Source organism: Corvus moneduloides, chromosome 4 (assembly GCF_009650955.1).
Source record: "Corvus moneduloides isolate bCorMon1 chromosome 4, bCorMon1.pri, whole genome shotgun sequence".
NCBI lineage: Eukaryota > Metazoa > Chordata > Aves > Passeriformes > Corvidae > Corvus > Corvus moneduloides.
Window position 1 is genome coordinate 66,275,204 of NC_045479.1, and position 18,528 is coordinate 66,293,731.

Consider the following 18,528-nt stretch of genomic DNA (forward strand, 5'->3'; position numbering starts at 1 on the left):
ACTGGAGAAGCTATTCTTCACTTTCTCTTCCTTGAGAAGCAGTGCTAGCAGAAAATATCTACCAATCTGTGTCTGAGAGCCAACTGAATTTCCACATTGGAGTAAATGGTCCCTATCTACAGTGTATAAGCTTGTGCAGACATGCACACCTTTGTGTCTGGTTTTTTGTACTGATTGCTTGGATATATAGATAAATATGTGTACACATATTTAGAGTTGCACTGGAATAGTCTTCTTAGCAGAAGGAAATATTTTTCATCTTGAACTGGTTACAGCATTTTCTAAAGAATTATGTAACATACAGAGCAGAAAAGAACAAAAGCTGAGAGGATTTAATTAAGTGACATAAGATGCCTATGGCAGAAGTGGAACTTAACCCAGGTCTCAAAATTTCAGCTTTCAGTATGACATCATTTTTTTCCCTGAAGAAATGCTATGTAATATGGTGCAAAATATATAACAAAGGTATAGATATGTGTAATATAATGAAGAGTATGTAATGAAGAATATATAGTATAACAAAAAAATATAATAATCTAATCTCATCTCTGAAAATAAATTTGTTTTGGAGGGAAAAGAAGGTACTGTATCTACTTTGGGGTGAGTGTCTACAGATCAGTGTTGAAGACTTGTCCAACAGTTATAAACTGCATGCTTCAATCTTCACTCTACTTCTGCCCTTCAGTCACCCATTTCCACTTCATTCTACTCCTCTACTTCTAAGGATAAAGTTAACATACCTACATAAGGGAGCCTTTACTACATTAAAGAAGACTACCACACTCTCTCTGTGTCAAAACCATGGAAGGGTGTGCTCAACTTATACCATTGAAACTGATTTCCACATATTTCATGACTCATTATTTGCATTTTGGTGGTGTAATAATACAGCAATATATGCTTGTGGTTTTCATTAGAGATGGAGCATCACTTATGGTTTGACACATCTCTACTCTCTCTCCATACAATTACTTTGCAAATATGTTGGCAGAGGGCAAGGGAGAAGTGATGGTGGATTTGTTAGCATTCACTATGACAGAACACTTTGGAAAATCAGTGGCCTAATGATTTTTCTGTCACAGACTTTCTATATGCCCCTTTTTTTTCCATCTACAGAACTGCAATAATTTTTAATGAACTCATAAGAATATTGTGAGGTTGAACATAGCATTGTCATGGTTTGTAAACTACTTGGAGATTTTTTGGCTAAAAGGTGCTGTAAAAGTGCAAAGAAGTTAATTGAAATTACAGGAGTCAATTCCTAATGTGCATCTCCGTGTTTATGAGCAGATTTTTCACCTCGCCTTGTGGAATTTGAGATATAAAAAACACACTCAGCCCAAAGAACTTACAATCCCAACAGAAAGTACAGATGAAAGGCCAGAAGAAGTTTAAAATTATCATCCCCATTTTACAGAGAAAGAACTCAAACATGAACAACATATTTGTTTCAGTCTGCACAGGGAAGAAGCAGCAGATGCAGGGATATGAAGGCAGATCTCCTGAACCCCATCCCAAGTGCTTCATATAGATGAGATTCTAGTTAGCATAGTCCCTCCACGTTCTTCCCACTGCCCTGCCAGTAAGTCTAATTACTGAATTTTACTGCTGTTAGAAAGATAAAAAAGGTCCTTTAAAAGCCTACAGCTAGCTTGGAAACCAAATACAGCAGCATGCTTTGTTTTATCACCTTCTTGTTTAGTTAAGTCTTTTTTTTTCCCCCTTTTCTTTTTGTTGTCACATGGAGGTCATGAAACTCCTTAGTTTTGATAGCGTTTTTTATTATGAGGGTTTCTTTAGGTAGCTGAAGTGGCTGAGAGCAGGGCTTGCTGAGGAAGTGCTCAGCCATGGCCCACTGGTTGATGTCAAAAGGCCAGCATCTGGTACCATTCTCCCGGTGCTCAATTGCTTCTTTCTTTCAGCTCTTTTCAGACCAAGGTACAACTTGAGAAGTGCACTTTGTGTTATAACAGCCCTAATAGAATGGCAGCTTTATGTGCATAAATCTGTTCTCGCTGCCAACACCACAACTTAGCCAAATAGCAACTGCAGCCACAATACCAGGAGGCCAAAGTTTTCTAAGACTAAATTTGTCACCTCGTCTCTTGCAAGTAGCTGCCTACAGACCCGAATATGACCTTAATTTGATTCTCCCATTGTACACAAACAACAGAGAAAATTGCAAGTGTTGATTTACTGTTCTATAGATTATCTCAATTTTTCTTTACTTTTTTTTTGTATATTCTTGACAAAATTATATATTTTTGTTTAAATATTAAGGGAAAAAACCCTCAACTGAAGCAGTGACAGAACCATGGTTAACTGTCAACAAATCTATGTAAAACTCAACTGTCAGAATTTACTAATCTGAACAAAGGGAATTTAATTTTGATTTTATTGAAATATAAAATTTCCTCAAATTAAAACCAAATGAATATATCTTTATAGTCAAACTGAGACTCTACGAAGGCAAACAGCATCAAGTGCTAGTTCACAGAGTGGGGTCAGCACTCTTTCTTCACTGCATTTGCCAATGTTTATGTTTTTTTCTAATCAGGGGAAATCAGAGCCATGTGGACACCTACAGGAAAAACAGCAGGTCTCAAAATGTTATTGGCAGGGTGGAATTTGTGATTCTCCCATGGCACTTCATTTTTTTGTCAACTTTGTTTCAGTTACATTTTCATGTTAATGTCTTCTATTTTGTAAAGTCGTTTGGGTTGGAAACAAGTTTTCTCATGGTTTTTATAGAATTGTAGAGCAGCCATTCCCAGGTGGAACTCCTATAAAGAAAAGTTTTATTTTAATCCACAAGCCTAAATCTAATATATAACCTCTCTATTCTTATAAGGCATAGGTTAACACAGCAGGTGTTTCAAGTTCCTGGGAGATGCATTAAATAGACAAATTTAAACCATGATTAATATCAATTTTTTTTTTTTTTCCCATTTGGAAGGAGAGAAGAATATGAAATTGCAGTCAGGTATATACTATAAACAGCTTTAAGATACAAATAACCCTCATAACACCTGCATGTGGGGAAACAAAGTAATATTTTAGAGTGTGTTTAATAGAACAAGTCAAAAAACCCCACTATTAAACGAAAAATTGAAATGCAAGTGCATAGCAGTCATAATTTTTAAAAGAGTGACCCAAAATAATGAACAAACAGCCAATAACTAGAAAATCACCTGAAGTAGTGAATTCAAAGGACTTATTAAAAATATTAAATCTACCTTTTAAAAGACCTGTGTAATTACATGCATCATGATAAAGCGTGCAGGGCAGGCAAGGCAAGCATGTGCTGTAAAGGTCTGGACAACCTACTGCTGTACATGTGCAGAAAACACAGCAGGTTCCCAAGCACATGGAAGCATAAACATTCAAGAGAGCAGGCCTGAAAGCAGTCTGTAATGTTCCATTATGGACCTGCCTGCCTGGCAAAATTTTGCCTATCTTACAGTTTGTCAGATGAGGAGCTGAACAGATCAAGGATTAATGGGACATGACACGTGTTAGACCCAGCTGGCACATTGCTCCAAACAAAGCCACCAAACTGTGGGATATGAATCCTGTCTTTGCTGGTATCAAACCTCTAACTTAAGCACTATGAAAAGAAACACTTTTGTCCTCCAGTCTCAGAGACTTGTGTTAAACACAGCTACAGCAGGCCTGAGGGTGAACGCCAGAGCTCTGACTCATTAGTTTGAATGGAAAAAATATGATCTGGGAAGAAAGATAAAGGATTTTTGTTAAATTTCTTTTAAGTCAGAAGAGCTAAACTCAGGGCAGATTCCAGAGGTTATTCATGTGAAAACCACTGTATAAACAATCTGAAGTTCATCTGACTGTATTATGTGTGCTTACACTGAGTACTGGGAGTGGTGTGTCTATCCGTTCTATACATGATGGGATGTTGATTTAGACAGTAGCTATAGATTGGACACCCAATTAATATCTAATCTTGATGTGTAAATCTTTTGACTGACTCATGTTTAAGTCTTCTGGGAAGAGACTGTATTCTAGGTTCTTGGAAGTCCCTTATGAATCCAGTAGGTGATTATTTAACATCTTGCTTTCTTATCCCACTTAGTCTACTCTCAATACTATCTGTCAGTCAGAGAATTAATCATGGTGAGTCACTATTTACAAAGAAAAGAGTGTGACCTATCCAAGAAGACTTCAATGACTACAAGCCAAATCCCCAAGCAAACTTTGTGAAGTTACAAAAGCAAAAGCAATCGAGTGAAAACTATACCTGTGGGTCCCCTAGATGTAAAGGGGCTTATAAGGAGTGTATGAACATTCCAAACAACTTTGGCTTTCCTTCAAGTAATGGAAACATCCAAGGGCATATTAAAAGAAAGAGTTTGGGGGAACTGGTGTCAGTGAAAGATCTCTGCCCTTTGCTATCTGAAATCTAATGAACTCTTCTATTAACACAGAGGAGACTTGTAACTGCTTAAAAATGTCTACCAGCCAATATGCATTTCTCTTGATCATATAAGATCTGTAATCCAATAGGATACAAAACTCTGAGTTATACTTTTTGACATATTCTGGTGGCTCTGAGTGGTGGGGGACTGTTTTCTCCACTGATATTTGACATGAACAAGACGTGCTATCTGAGTTGTGTTAAATAACTGAACAGTTACTTGTGGATGTTGGATTCAATATGAGGAAGTAAGTTATTTAAGTAAGTTATAATTTAATACACATAGTGGATTTGAAATGGTCTCTAAAGAAGCTCAGAGAAAAACTCATATACAAATGCTTATTGGTTTGCTTTAGATTTGTGTTTGTACAGAGAAACCAAGAAGCATATATAACAAGAACTTGGTGTTTCTCCAGCTATCAGAACAAGTATTTCATTTTAAATATTTCCATGTGTTTATGAAGCTGAAATATTTTTTATGCAAACAGCCATGGTATAATTCTCTCTTTGAAGTTACTAGGCACAATAAATAAAAAAACCCACCAGAACAATAACATTGAGACTTTGACTTCAGAATATCCTAAGAAATAGACATATCTTCAGGGTGGTTAGCTGGTGGGAAGGTATGGCAGAGCACATACAGTGATGGTATGTGATATGGTTCCATTCCTCCCATAATATTTCAAGCCAGTAGAAGCTTAATTCGATGACCAGTCTCTGTGAAATATGGTGATACAGTTAAAATGACAAAAGTGCCAACCTGACTGACAGAAGTTCCAACCTGATTTACAGAGTGAGTCACACACATTCTTTAAGAACCTTTGGGTAAGGAGGCATTCAGGCTGGCTGGAACTCCTTTATTCTTTTTGAAGCTTCAACATATGCCATATAGTACATGGCTAGTATACTATAGTATGGCCAGATCTTAGACTTATTATTACTTTTTTCTATCTCTGATAACTCCACAAGACCAGGTGTTAAATATAAACACAACACAGGCTACATGCTGGTGCTACACATCACCCCACCTCCATACACCTCAGTGAAACTAGGTCAGCTTACACAAGCTGGGCACCTTCATTTCAGCTCTGGAAAGTGGATCAGGCAGCATATGCATTTAATTTTACATCCCAACTTGTAGATCTGTCTCCAGGACATCTGACAACACTCTTGATAAGTTAAAGGTTTGGTGTGTCACGGTTAGTTACAGATTGAGTATCCCAAATCCTCCCTGCCTAGAAGGAGGATTGAGAAATGCCATGGACACAATGCCCATCTGTAAAGAGTAATAAAGCCTCAGCTGTTTATGTGGAGATGGATGTTCCCACTCCAGTGTTGCTGATGGCTCCATTCTGCGAAGTGTCAGCAAAGCACTTGAGCACTTGTGACTTTAATGAACAAAGGACAACAGAATTTCTCATCTGCTAATACACTTTGTGTTAAAAAGCCTGAAAGTCATTGCTGCAAAGTTCTTTCGCTCTGTGCATAGATGAATCAGGCACACTGTAAAGTTGAACTTCACTTAGGAATTTTGAAGGATAGAGTTAAGAATTAAAGGAAAATTTTGGGTTTAAGGTTAGAAAAATTTTGTCTTTGGTGTTATTCCCATGTGATCAATGGAGATATAGTAGGGGTGAATTTTATTTGGCGTGTTTAGCCAACACTTCATCAAAAACTAATTTTCCTACACCTAATCACCCAGCCAGCCTCTTTCAGTTTTTATGGTCAAAAAAATGGGAGCTGGTGTCACTGACATCATAGATTTTATTCTACAGAAAAGGCAGGAAATTTCACCTCACTTCTAACTTGCTGTGCAATAATCACAAAGTGTCACTTTGTTTATTAACTGTATGTTGATGTACAATTGCAGTGTGAAAGTGACCCCACAGTTCAGTCACAACAATCACTGGCAGGTTAGATTTTGCTTAAATAATGCCCCTTGCTCTGCTGAAACCAAGTGTATCCCCATCCAATTGCCAAACTCAACACCCTGCTGCTAAAGGCAAGCTGAATGTTGCACCAGTGTGACAGTAGGTGAGTAGGAGAACTTCTAAATGATATTATCAGTTGTTAAGAGAAAGACATCTTAATGAGAGCTACAGGGTTTTGGCAGTTACATAGCCTTTGCAAAGCCAGCTCTGGAAATAGCACATAGTATTTACTTCAGAAACTAAACCAGGGATTTGTTCTTATGGCTCTTTCTTACAATTATCAAACTAGAAAAATTTATGAAGAAATAGTGACATCAGAAAAAAAGTGTATTTGCTGTTGTGAAGATGCAGAAAGGCACATCTTGGCATGAAGCACCAGAGAGAATCCTGAGTGTCAATGTCTATGTTGTTGCTGTTGCAATCATTGACATGATACAATTCTCTTAGAAACTTGTTAGACTTCACATTAAAATTTGTTGGATTTTTTGCCTCCTAATGTTCAACTTTCTTTATTTTCATCATTCTGTTTGGTATTTTGTTTCTGTTGTTTCAATGGTACATTCCAAGCAGAGTCAAGTCAAGATACTACTAATTTTTCTGAGTTTTCAGGGAGTGTCATGGAATAGCTGTTTCTGAAACCTGACATTATCATTAATTCAATAGGTAAAAATACAATTAAAACAAAGGAACTACATCTTTTCACACTTACATGAAACATAAGCTCTGAAATTCCACGAAAATATTAAATTTTCTGCATTACAGTTGGTACTGACATAAGGAGATAGAAGTTAAAATAGCACAAGAGACAATTTCTAAACATGTATCTAGACTGCATGAAATATGCTGTTCCCTGGAGCCCTGATTCCTCAGCTGGCTACTAAGCAAGACATAGCAGAGCACACCATGACTTTGCACTGTTCCAGGTGGATGTGCTTCCCTTCCAAGGAAAGCATGGCAAGGAAGGAAGTGCATGAGTGTCATCTTTATATGGCTCTGATGTTTTAGACAGAGACCATACTAACTCTGCTTTTCCACATTTAATTTTTTTTTGCCTAATACCCAGTAAAATTTTAATAAGAGTCTAAGCCACTTTTCAGATTAAATTTCACTTTTAAAAATGGCTTGGTCATGTGGGACCAGACCATAGCCATATTACTTAGTTGTCTGTTTACCCTTAAAAAAATACAGTAATCAGATGGATTCCTAAGAGTTTAATGTCTGACAATAGAAATGTTTCATATTATTAAGGACCCCATTTGAAGAATTCTTTGGAATTTATCCTAAGATTTCTATTGCAACTTTCTGAATAATTCTTTGGCGAAAGAAGTGTTAGCGACTGTATCTAAGGGTCTGAAGTATGAATGTGATACATTGCTGTACGTGGTGCTGTGGTATTTGTACAACCACAAATATCTGGGTAAACAGAGCCTTGGTTTTAGAAGTCTTAATTCTTTGTATTAGCATTGTCTGGTTATTCCACTGTAAAATGTAACCATAAATTGCACATGCCCGGGGAGCAGGGTGTGAAGCTTAATATTTTATCTCCTTCAATTAGTCACCATTTTTTCCTTTCAAATTTATATCGTCACTACAGCTCAGTAACTAGGTGATCATCATTATTTATCTTTATGGTTTAGAAAGCTTGTTAAAAGTCTTTGTCAGAAAAGCTCAGTGATTTTTATAGACCTTCATTTTAAGTTTCAGAATTGTTGGCTTTTTCACATTTTAAGTGAAAGATTCCCTCCTTTTTCTCAAGAAATCAATCAATATCCATTTCAAAATCTAATCTTCTACAGGTAGCCACCCATCCTGCAAGCATTTTAAGAAGTCAGAATTAATCTCAAGGAAACACTGTACAAGTATCACAGCAAAGATATTTCATTTATCCAACTGGACTTCCAATATGAAATTCTAAATATATTGGCCCAAAGCTTTTGACCAAGTTTAGAGGAAAAAGTTCTCCAAAAATCATAAAAATTCTCACTGTAAGACAACAATATTCCTCCAGGCTTATTAATTCATCCTGATCTTGAGCTCCAGAATTCCTCCCACTGCTAGCATGCAAACCCCTTTTAGATATTTCTCCCTTTGAGAACCTTAGCTCTGGTTTTCAATCTTGTCCCAACACAACAAAGCTTACTTGAACCATACACCCGAGTCCTTCCAGACCATCACGGGTCACTATCCCAGGACTGGTGGCAATTACACACTCAGTTTCTCACTTGGGCAGCTACACAAATATCTCTATATTCATCAGAGGTTATTGATGGTAAATGCCTGAGCAACTTGAGGTCATTGCCATCACCAGCTGCTGCTGACTGTGTGATGTCACAGGCTCCAGTTGCTGCAACCTGCTTGAATCACAGCGCAGGGACCTGCAGCTGGAGAATTCAGCTGGACCTGAGCTTGGCTGGGAAAGAAGATGGGGAACTAAGAAGGACAGATGGGGTAATTGGGCTGTACGGATTTTTGAGAGGCAAAATGGTTCAGAGAAAACGATAGAATGGTATTGGGACTCTTCTTGGGAAAAGGGGGGATAGGGCATGAGATGATCTTTCTCCACCTGTGTGCACACACAGCCCCAAAAATCTGACCAGGCTCAGGTCCTTTGTAACTGGAAATGCCAGCAGATCCTGTATTAGTCTCTGCTGTGCTGCTGCAGAATCTGCATTCACATAGCAGATGCAGCCCTTTTATAAGAAAAGGGTGTGCTAACTAATCCTTCTCACTTGCTGCTGCTGATCTCAGACTACAAAACTCATTCTCAAGAGATGGGGAAACTGTTTCACCCGTTCTAATTCTCCTAAACTGTTTATTCCCTTAGGCAAAATAATCAGCTAACACACCTGTGGAACATGAGCGTGGAGCAGGGGAAACCCAGCAGGGAAACTCCCTGCAGCCACGGCCGCCAGTGCTGTCACTGAAGTGTGCCCAGAGTGTAATGGCACATTAGGTGGGCATTGATCTCAGCCAGTTTATGAGGTCTGTTACAGAATTGAATCACTTGCTGCTGAATCCCATGGAGCAGAAATTGCAACTTCCTAAGCTAATCCATTTTCAAATTAGCTTCCAATTGTGACAGATGACCTCACTGAAAATCAGTTTACCTAATTGCTAACACTCACTAAGGGAAGAGAAATCAATCTTTATAACTCTTTCTTTGCCCTATTTTTCTTAATATTTCTCACAGCTTCCTTTCACACTGCTCCAACTGGGAAGACAGGCTTTATGAGAAAGCTAAGATTGCTTAATTGTCTATTCCAATTCAGAAGTCAAGAGGGGTAAAGGGAATCGATGACTGCCACTGTTTCACTGACAGGGGAGTTGAGAATGTATATTCATTTGTTTGTGCAGCTTTCCTATATTGTTACTTAAAGTCTATATCAGACCAAGATACAGAGATTTCTGCATGAATAAACTGTTTCTTGATCATTGTGTCTCATTATAGACAGTTCATTTCCCAGTTTGCAATTGCAAAAATAAGTCCTAGCAAGAGAACGGGCACAAAAGCTGGTGGAAAGGGAAGACTTGATGCCCATGTAACTCTTAAAAATGGATAGCAGAAGCAATCACAGGTTGCCTCACATATCTTTTCGACATGACTTTCATTATGAGAGGTGGAGGTTGTTTTTTTTTTCCAGTTTCCAAGGTAGGCTATATGTAGACATGAAAATGCATAAAGAATACCCTATAGAAGACACTTCAAACTGAAGAAAATACAAAATCAAAACAACTAAAACAGGCACATCCCATTAAGAAAAAAAAAAAAAAAAGAAGACTTCTAATAGTTCTTTTTAAAAAAGTTCCTTCTATCTAATTACAGGGACCTTTTCCTGGTACAACATAGTATCTCAGTTTGAATCCTCCCTAATTTTGATGGTATTGAATTCTGAGCAGATACCTCTTCAAAGCAAAGTGACACATTTATATGTGATATATATTCTATGTGATAGGATAAACTACATAGCAATACAATACAAATAAGCTCTGAGTACAATGGAAAGTTTTCAATATTTTTTCTGGTATTATGAATAATGTGAAACTAAGAAAATGTACTAAAAGAATGAAAAAGGAAAAATTAGTCACTTAACACTAATTCAGTAAAAAAGTCATGCAGACCTATCCAAGATGTTTCTCAAAGCAATCAACACAAATTAAGTAACTATTAAATTCATCCTACACTGACTCAAAATAGCAGGCAGGGAGAAAATGATGTCTGTGCAGCTGAGTAAGGGACAGTCCAGATTTTCATTTTGCTGTGTCAGCTGGCTCAGAAACAAATCTGCATTTCCTCCTGGGAAGATACAGATGTACTTTTTAAATAACAAAATAGCCAATATGTCTCTAAATATGATTAACATAACCACATATAACTTGTTGTACAACTATGCTCAGCTTCATAGGTAGGGCAAAAAGCCAGAAAATGTGGTGAACATATCCTCTTCCTCAACCCCTTGACCTACAAGTGTGATGTTTATCTTCATGCTGACATTCCTAAAAATCTATATTTCCCCCTTGAATCAAGCTACCATATATTGAGAACAGAATAGCAACTTATGTTCTTTTGGCATTTTAGAAACATTTTTTTGTTGCACACATTGCCTTGCTTTTGCTTTTCTTTTGGATGCTTCTGTCCTCATTGAGTCCACAGTTTATTTCTGACTGTGTGACTCTGCAGCCCTTCCTGGTTATATGTTAAAAAGAATCCCAAGGAAACATTGTTGCTTGTGGTTTCAAATATCAGTTTTACTGTGTCCCTGAAGCTTAGATGTGAATGACGTGTTGACCTTTGAAGTATCATTGTCCTGGGACATAGCTGAGATTTTCTATTAGAGTGAGGTTTGCCTTTAACAGAAGAGGAATGTTCAGATAGGCTGATTGGTACTTGGCCCCTGGCTAGGCTAAAAGTATAGCTTTCCCTCTCAGGCCTAATTCCTAGCACAGGAATGCAGAGACAAAAGGAAACACAATAGGGAGATAAATCTAGCAGAAGTTATTCCAAGCAACTTTATAGAAGTTTGAGGTATAAATTGGAACACATACTTCTTCCTTTGGTTATTTCGTCCATTTTTGACTGTGTCTAATATATCACTAAAATGCTATTATAAAATTTAAATGGTTTGGTGAGTGTGTTTTTCTTGGGGGAAATGTTTTGTGCGAGCTCCAAAGTAATTGGATAAGGTATAGCTTATTTGCTTTTGAGTTCTCTAATCAGCATTCATATGGAACTCAGATTCCAAAATATTTGGACCCTTACTGGAACAAATAGAAGTGTTGTAGGAACAGAAATGCACTGGTGGCCTCACAGCATTTTTTAATGTTCTTCAGTGTTGCTTGCAAGTACTACAATCTTTTGAAATGGTGTCTAACTATTTTTCTATGATAGCTGGGGATAAACTCAATTGGTTATTTATCTAAGCAGGGGTTCTCCTTCAGTGAATTTCGTAATATTGAGGAAGGTAATTGAATCAAGTAATTATAAAAGGTACTAGGGCAAACCCATGAAACCAAACTTATCTGCTATTCAGCACAATCAGTGCCATTGTAATTTTCCTATCCCATTTCAAAACGTTTTCAGAAATGAGATATAGTCAACATTCATGTAAATTTAGATTTAGATAGGAACTCCAACAAAGTAACCAAATGCCGCAGATGAACTCCTATCCGGAAGTAAAAAGATACCACCCAAATACACTAAATACTTATAATTGTTTTCTGGCAAGCACTAGTGACTCTGATGGCACACAGGGTAATGATCTGAAATATTAAAGTCATCTCCTATTAGAATTACTCTCCTTCCATTTCCCAAATCCCAGGGACAAAAAATACCATACTTAAACCCAACATTACATCAAAGATATGTGACCTAAGCACCCAGAAGAGCAGAAAGTGAAGCTCAGCTGGAAGAAGGAGAAACAATGGTGTGTGGAATGGCAGCAGAAAGAAAGGACCCCTAAACTACTCTCTGCAGAGTTACATTAGCTCAGAAACTCACCTTGCACAAATACCTTCTCAATTTACAAAAAAAAAAGGAAAAAAATAAAACAGAAAAGATGTGGTTAATTTTGCAAATACCCATTTGAAAATGAGTAGAATGATGCAAAGATGTGATATGTAAGGGGAGAGAGAAATCAGTGATTTCCTTCTCCATCTACATATAATCACATCCTTTTTTTCTGAGCACAGGCAGTTGAGCCTTAGACTGCTAATTCTAGGAAATTATTTCTCAAGAGTTTGCCACTCACTAACCAAATTAAATCATCAAAATTCACTGAAATGGAAGAAATCTCAGAAACAGAGGTCATTGACTCTTCAGTGTAAAAGAAACCTTAAGGTGCCAGCATTTTCAATAAGTTCCAGGTTGGGAAATTGTGACTATGGCTTTGGTGTAAGAATACTTCCCTTCTAAAGATAAAGAAAATAAAAATCTGATTATAAAGCTAAACTTCACTGAAAGATAATGGCCTGTTGCTAAATACAGCAGCTCTGCTTGTCAATGCATGGTACTACGGAGGACAGTGAATCCATTTCTTCTCACAACCTCAGTTCCCTCTAAATTAATATTCTTTTCCTCCTCTTTCTCATGGGAAAGATAATGAGGAAACTGAATATTTGCAAAGGAGAACTGAAAATGCTACTTTCTCTGCATGTAAAATAACCCGTGTTAGAGGACTGAGTTTTTAACATTAGGATTTTTAAAATAAAAAACCCCAACAAGCAACTACCTTTATTGTTTTCCATCACTGCAAACGGTACAAAAGTAGACCTAATTTATGCTAACTTTGAAGCTATTTTACTCTCTCATGCTGATGAGAAATAGAGCTCAAAATCAGATGTTATCATCTCTGTATAAAGTGTCCATTATAATAAAACATATTTTTTCTATGACTTCAAAACCAGGCTCATATCTGAAGGAATCTACAGAATGGGTGTCAAGATTTTTTTCATTAGACATTATCTGACTATTGACAGATTTCATAACCACGTCATGATTCTGACTGTAATCATGGAGTACAATCCTGCCAAGAAAAAGATGCATCTGGATGAAACATGGATTTTATATTATAACATTTGTAAAATGATAAAATATCTACTGCAGCTTTATAGGAAAATACTAATATGTAAAACTGAAAAAGTGCAACTGCTGCTTAGAACAGTTTGAAAGGAATTGTTCTTACTGGAGTTCAGTGGGTGTCTCTTAAAGTTCTTGGAATTAAGTGTAGTATTGTACTAGGCATTGCAAAAACCATATGATGGTGAAATATCTATATTATCTTTTTTCCATAAATTATCATGAACATAACAAAATGATATGCATACAAGAGAACGGAAGGAGAAACACAGTATCTACTATGCTGCTGTCATGACTGACATTTTAATTGGCTCACAAGCGAAAGGGGACTGCAGTATGTTTAGACTTAATTTCCACATGTACAGTACAGCCATTACAACTAGACTCTTCTACATCTGGGAATTAGTTTTTAGGATTGCAACTGCTGCTCATCTGGTGTTCTGCTGTCTTTGCCATGAACATGAGTCTTGACAGAGAAACTGTGTCTGGATAAAATAGCTATCAGACATTAATGTAGTCCCTTTAGGTATACTAGCAGAGAACACACCTCTGTAAGCAGAGGGAAGTCACAGTGTTTAGAACTTGAGCCAAATAAAACAGGGATGGGAGACTTGAGTGCTACTTCTTGTGCTGGAAGGGAAAAGGCAGGGGGGGTGAAAGGTACAGTAGGAAAAGCAGCACAAACACACAACTGGTGCTGGAATCCACCTCATGGGGATTTACTGCTGTTCCATGCAGCTTTCAGGACATGCACCCTGAACAAAGGCTATCTGCATTACAGCTGGACGGGACTTCTCCAACAAAGTTCCTTTCCTATCCAAAAATTATGATTTGCTAGAATATTTTTTTTTATTATTGCTTTTAATGAAAATGAAAATTTTTGAGAAGACTTGTGCTTGAAATTTTTCTCAGACAGATCCGTCACAGACTATCCCAAAGGAGTAAGTTTGCCTTGACTCTACTTTTACTTAGACAAAACACGAGGATAGAGAATTAATGCATGTGTGTCATGGGCCAGTGAAGATAATTTTGTATAAATATGCAATAACAATCAGAAAGACTGTATCTCTCCAAGGACGTAGAGAGCACAGAGACGGACATCCTTGGAGACATTTCACAAGCAGGGATTTACCCCATCATCCTCTTCTTGAGGGATCACCATGAACCAAAAGAAAGGATGAGATCTGAGTTGCAGTCTCCCACATTCCCTGAGACACAAAACAGTTGCCCATAGAAATTTCATTTTTTATCTCCCCATCAAGCCATCCGGACTATTGTCTTATATTTAAGTATTTGCACAAACCAAAACAATTGGAATAAAAACAATGAAAAGAGACTGATTTTATCCTGGGTTTTGTTTTTCTTTTTAATCATAGGTGATCTTCATAACAATTGAGCTATTTTAGAGCATTCATACATCAGTATTTTTAGGAAAATAAGGCCAAAGGAGTTGGGGATTTTTTTTTTCCTACCCTGTTTTTCCTTTACACTATTTGATTTAGCATGATGAAGAAAATAAAACAAACTTCTAAACCCTGAATTCTTTCAGAAGCCAGTGTTCTAGTTTTCCAGCCAGTACTCATCCACATGGAGGCCAAATGCTCTTGTCATGTTATTAATTCAGTCTGCGCAAGAGCTTGTGGTTCCCTTGCTATAGGAACTCTGCTATGAAATGTGGTGCCAGAAAATCTGACAAGTGCCTTCCCTCCCATTACAATATTTTGGATAGAGGAAGCCCAGAGCAGAAGGCTCTCTGCGGGTTGCTGGGGGATGGTTTGCATGGTGCTTACACTTCTTTGTGGTGTGGTTTGAAGGAGGAGAAAGTTGGGACATTTCAACAGCCCTTCTCCCTGTCTCCTGCAGTTTGCACAGCAAAGACAGAAAACCTAGTAAAAAAAAAAAATAAACCAATGTTGTGGCTTTCCTGCCTTTTCTACCACCTTAGAACAACGTCTAGCAGCAAATCCTAGTAGATCATGCATTACAGCCAGTGTCTGGGAACACATATAGGAAAGGTTTTGGCAAGTACAATAAACCCAAATATTTCATGAGAATGAGTGCTCAGTTTCAAAAGTTGTCTTAAACCATATTCAACAACATGATATGTGTGGTTTTCTGTTGTTGTTATTTTCATTCCCCCTTTCCCCCACTTCCTTTTAAATTACCTGAGAAGTATCTTTAATACTTCTTTCCCCTTTCAGGTAAATATATTAACAGTCTGACTGAATACCATGAGCACAAGTATTAGATCTTGGGAAGATGATTGAAACCCTAATAAATCTGAAACCGTTTTCAATTAGTACACAGGAAATTTACTTTGTGAGCCATGACTTGTTTTATTAGTGCCCTGGAGGGCAATTTAGATTGGAAAAATCAGGACATCATTGTTTGCCAAAAAAAGAAAACAGATACTTAGCTTTCATCTATAGTCTGGGATACAGCCATGAAAATGGGACTAAAATATTATTGAGTATCAAAAAATATTTATAAATTGGGGTCAATCATAGTTCCAGAGTGTTGGAAATGACATTCATCCCATCCTAAACTGTTTGATTATCTTGGAAGTTTGCCACTTGCTAACATACTCTTTTTATTTTTAAATCAACCCAAAGTAAAACCTTTATATTACACTTCTAATAGGTTCAATTAAGATATGGAAATAGTTTCTCAAGAAAGCAGGAACCCCTTTAAAATCTATCATACCTTTCAAACTTCAGTCACCTGTGTTTTCTGTGGGGTTACATCATATAGCCCACTCTCTATTTTTCCTCTCTGTTATTGCTCACATTCTCAGCCAGCCAGAACTGAAAAACTTACATCAAACACGTAGAATAGAGAGAACTCAGTACAGGCTATATATTGGCAGAAGCAATCCCTTCTAAAATTATGAACAGCAAGATCCACTTCTAATACTGCAAAATTTGTTCTGCCAATTGTAGTCTGGCCAGTAAGGTGAAGGAGAGGATACACCGGATGAAACAACTCTTAATGTGCCTTTGCCTGACGCACACAGGCATCAGCTACAAAAGTGTTCCTTGTGTATTAACCTGCCTTGACCTCATCCACCTGAATAAAGGTCTCTTGCAGTGTGGTCTATAATTTTTCAATACTTTTTAATCATACCCACGTCATTGCCTTTCACACTTCAGCAAGCTCCTTCAAATGATGCCAAACTCAGTTAGATTCAGAAGCACTGGAGTATGGCTTAAACACTTAGGGCTAAATTATCATAACTCTTTCTTTGTCATGTAAGGGAGGGAGAAATCTTCTCTCCCTTTCCCCCCCACTGTGAATGTAACTCCAGGGGTAAAGGACAGGAATATGAGAAGACCCTTGTGCACTTTGCTCCATATGCAACAGCTGAGACATGGGGTGAGAAAAAAATTCTCCAAGAAAACAGTGAAGTGCTTTTTAGAGTTTTCATGGAAGCATATACCGGAAGGATTCAACTCCAAACAAGTATTTGCACCATTTAATATTAAATTGCATCTGTACAACAAACACTGTGTAATTAGGTAAAAGAGGCAACTCCAAAAAAAATTCATAATAGCTAAATAAAACTAGTGCTCAAAGACAATCTCTGTGAGAAGAACCTATACAAATAGTGATTGTAACTACTCCAGAGTTCACACAAGGAAAATTACCCCATGGTCAGTTAAAATTTCTATTAAAAAGGGAACGTTAAAAACCACAAGGGCATTGGCCTCATGGATTTCCTTTCCCATCTGAAGTTTTCATTTTAAAAATCTGTGCTGGTCAAATCAATCACAGATGCAGTAACTGAGCTCTTGTACCTGAAACTATTTCAGATATCCAAGTATCCAGCCAAGAGCTGAACCTGCAAGAGTGAACTCTTGTAAATGATGCTTCTTCCAGAACAAAAAGGCTACCAGGTATGAAAACAACATTTACAGTTCAGAGCAGTAGAGTATTTACCATCCCATCACACTTTCACACGATGGGCATCTCTGACCCAGAGTCAGCAACACCAGTCTCGATTCCCAGCTCCCTAGGAGGAAGGGCCGTGGTGTGGCCATCCACTGAAATTTCCTAGATAAATCAAAATGCACAAACAATGTACTCTTGTGCCAGATCCCACCTCAGCAAGCAGGCATGACATTGTCAGGGCACAAATCAAGGATCCAAACTGTAGGGCACATCATGGGCTTCACCTATGTCTTATTATAAGCATAGTATCTATCTGTCTCCAGCAGATCAGCAGTGTCTAGATGAACATCTAGCTGAGTTTTTAAAAGAAAATTAAACAAAACCAGTATTCTACTACTTTATATAAATTTCAGAGTACTAGTTAGGCCCCTTAAGGAGCATATTAAATTTGCACAGAACTCTTAATCCCTGGAAAACAAACAAGAAGGAACTGTTAGCTTTGACTTATTTAAATGCATGTCAATAAAAAAAAAAAAAAAAAAAAAAAAAGAAAAAAAGATCTTACCTCACACAGCCACAAGTGTTTAATCATCAAAGCAAAATTATCCAGTTTGATTGATGTCGCTTTTGATACTCCTAAAGGAAAATAATTTTATATTTTAAAAATACAACCAGCTTACAGAAAAAACACATAAAAGCTTATCTACTTCTGAACAGTAAATAAGAACATAACCAATTACCACACCATCGCTTCAAAGCATCCAAAATCTTGACTATGTAACAGGGACTATTCTAAATTCAATAAGATTTGGAAAAGTGCATGGCAGGGGTCTTGTGATGAAATGCAGTCATATTGCACTTATATAACGTATCAGCCTTTTTGCTGTAATGAAGTCATTTTGGTTTGCAACTGGAGTTTGTTAGGATTGTCTCATTAATGGAAAAAAAAATCCAACCCAATCCATTCCTCTTCCGTATCTCCCAAACCTCTAAATGCATTGATTTTTATTGGAATGAAGTTCTATTGATTCCTGAAGCGGCCACCTAAAAACAGAGACTAGACAAGAATAAGGGAATAAGGTAGATATTTACTTGAAGTGCCTTCAAAGGTACACCCTGGGGATCCAGAGGCTGCTGCCAAGATGGACCCCAAGATGGACAACAGGTCATGAGTTCTTTGCACTTTTATAGGTTTGGTTCAT

The 18,528-nt window shown here is 37.4% G+C and overlaps 1 protein-coding gene across 1 annotated transcript in view; it reads right to left on the minus strand.

Annotated features, from left to right (window-relative positions):
• SEMA3A (semaphorin 3A) overlaps positions 1-17,962 on the minus strand; it is a 237,593-nt gene extending 219,631 nt beyond the window's left edge. Inside the window, exon 1 of the mRNA XM_032106485.1 lies at positions 17,892-17,962. The gene's annotated coding sequence lies outside the window, so the exon portion shown is untranslated. The remainder of the gene's footprint in view (positions 1-17,891) is intronic.
• Between the last annotated feature and the right edge of the window lie 566 nt (positions 17,963-18,528).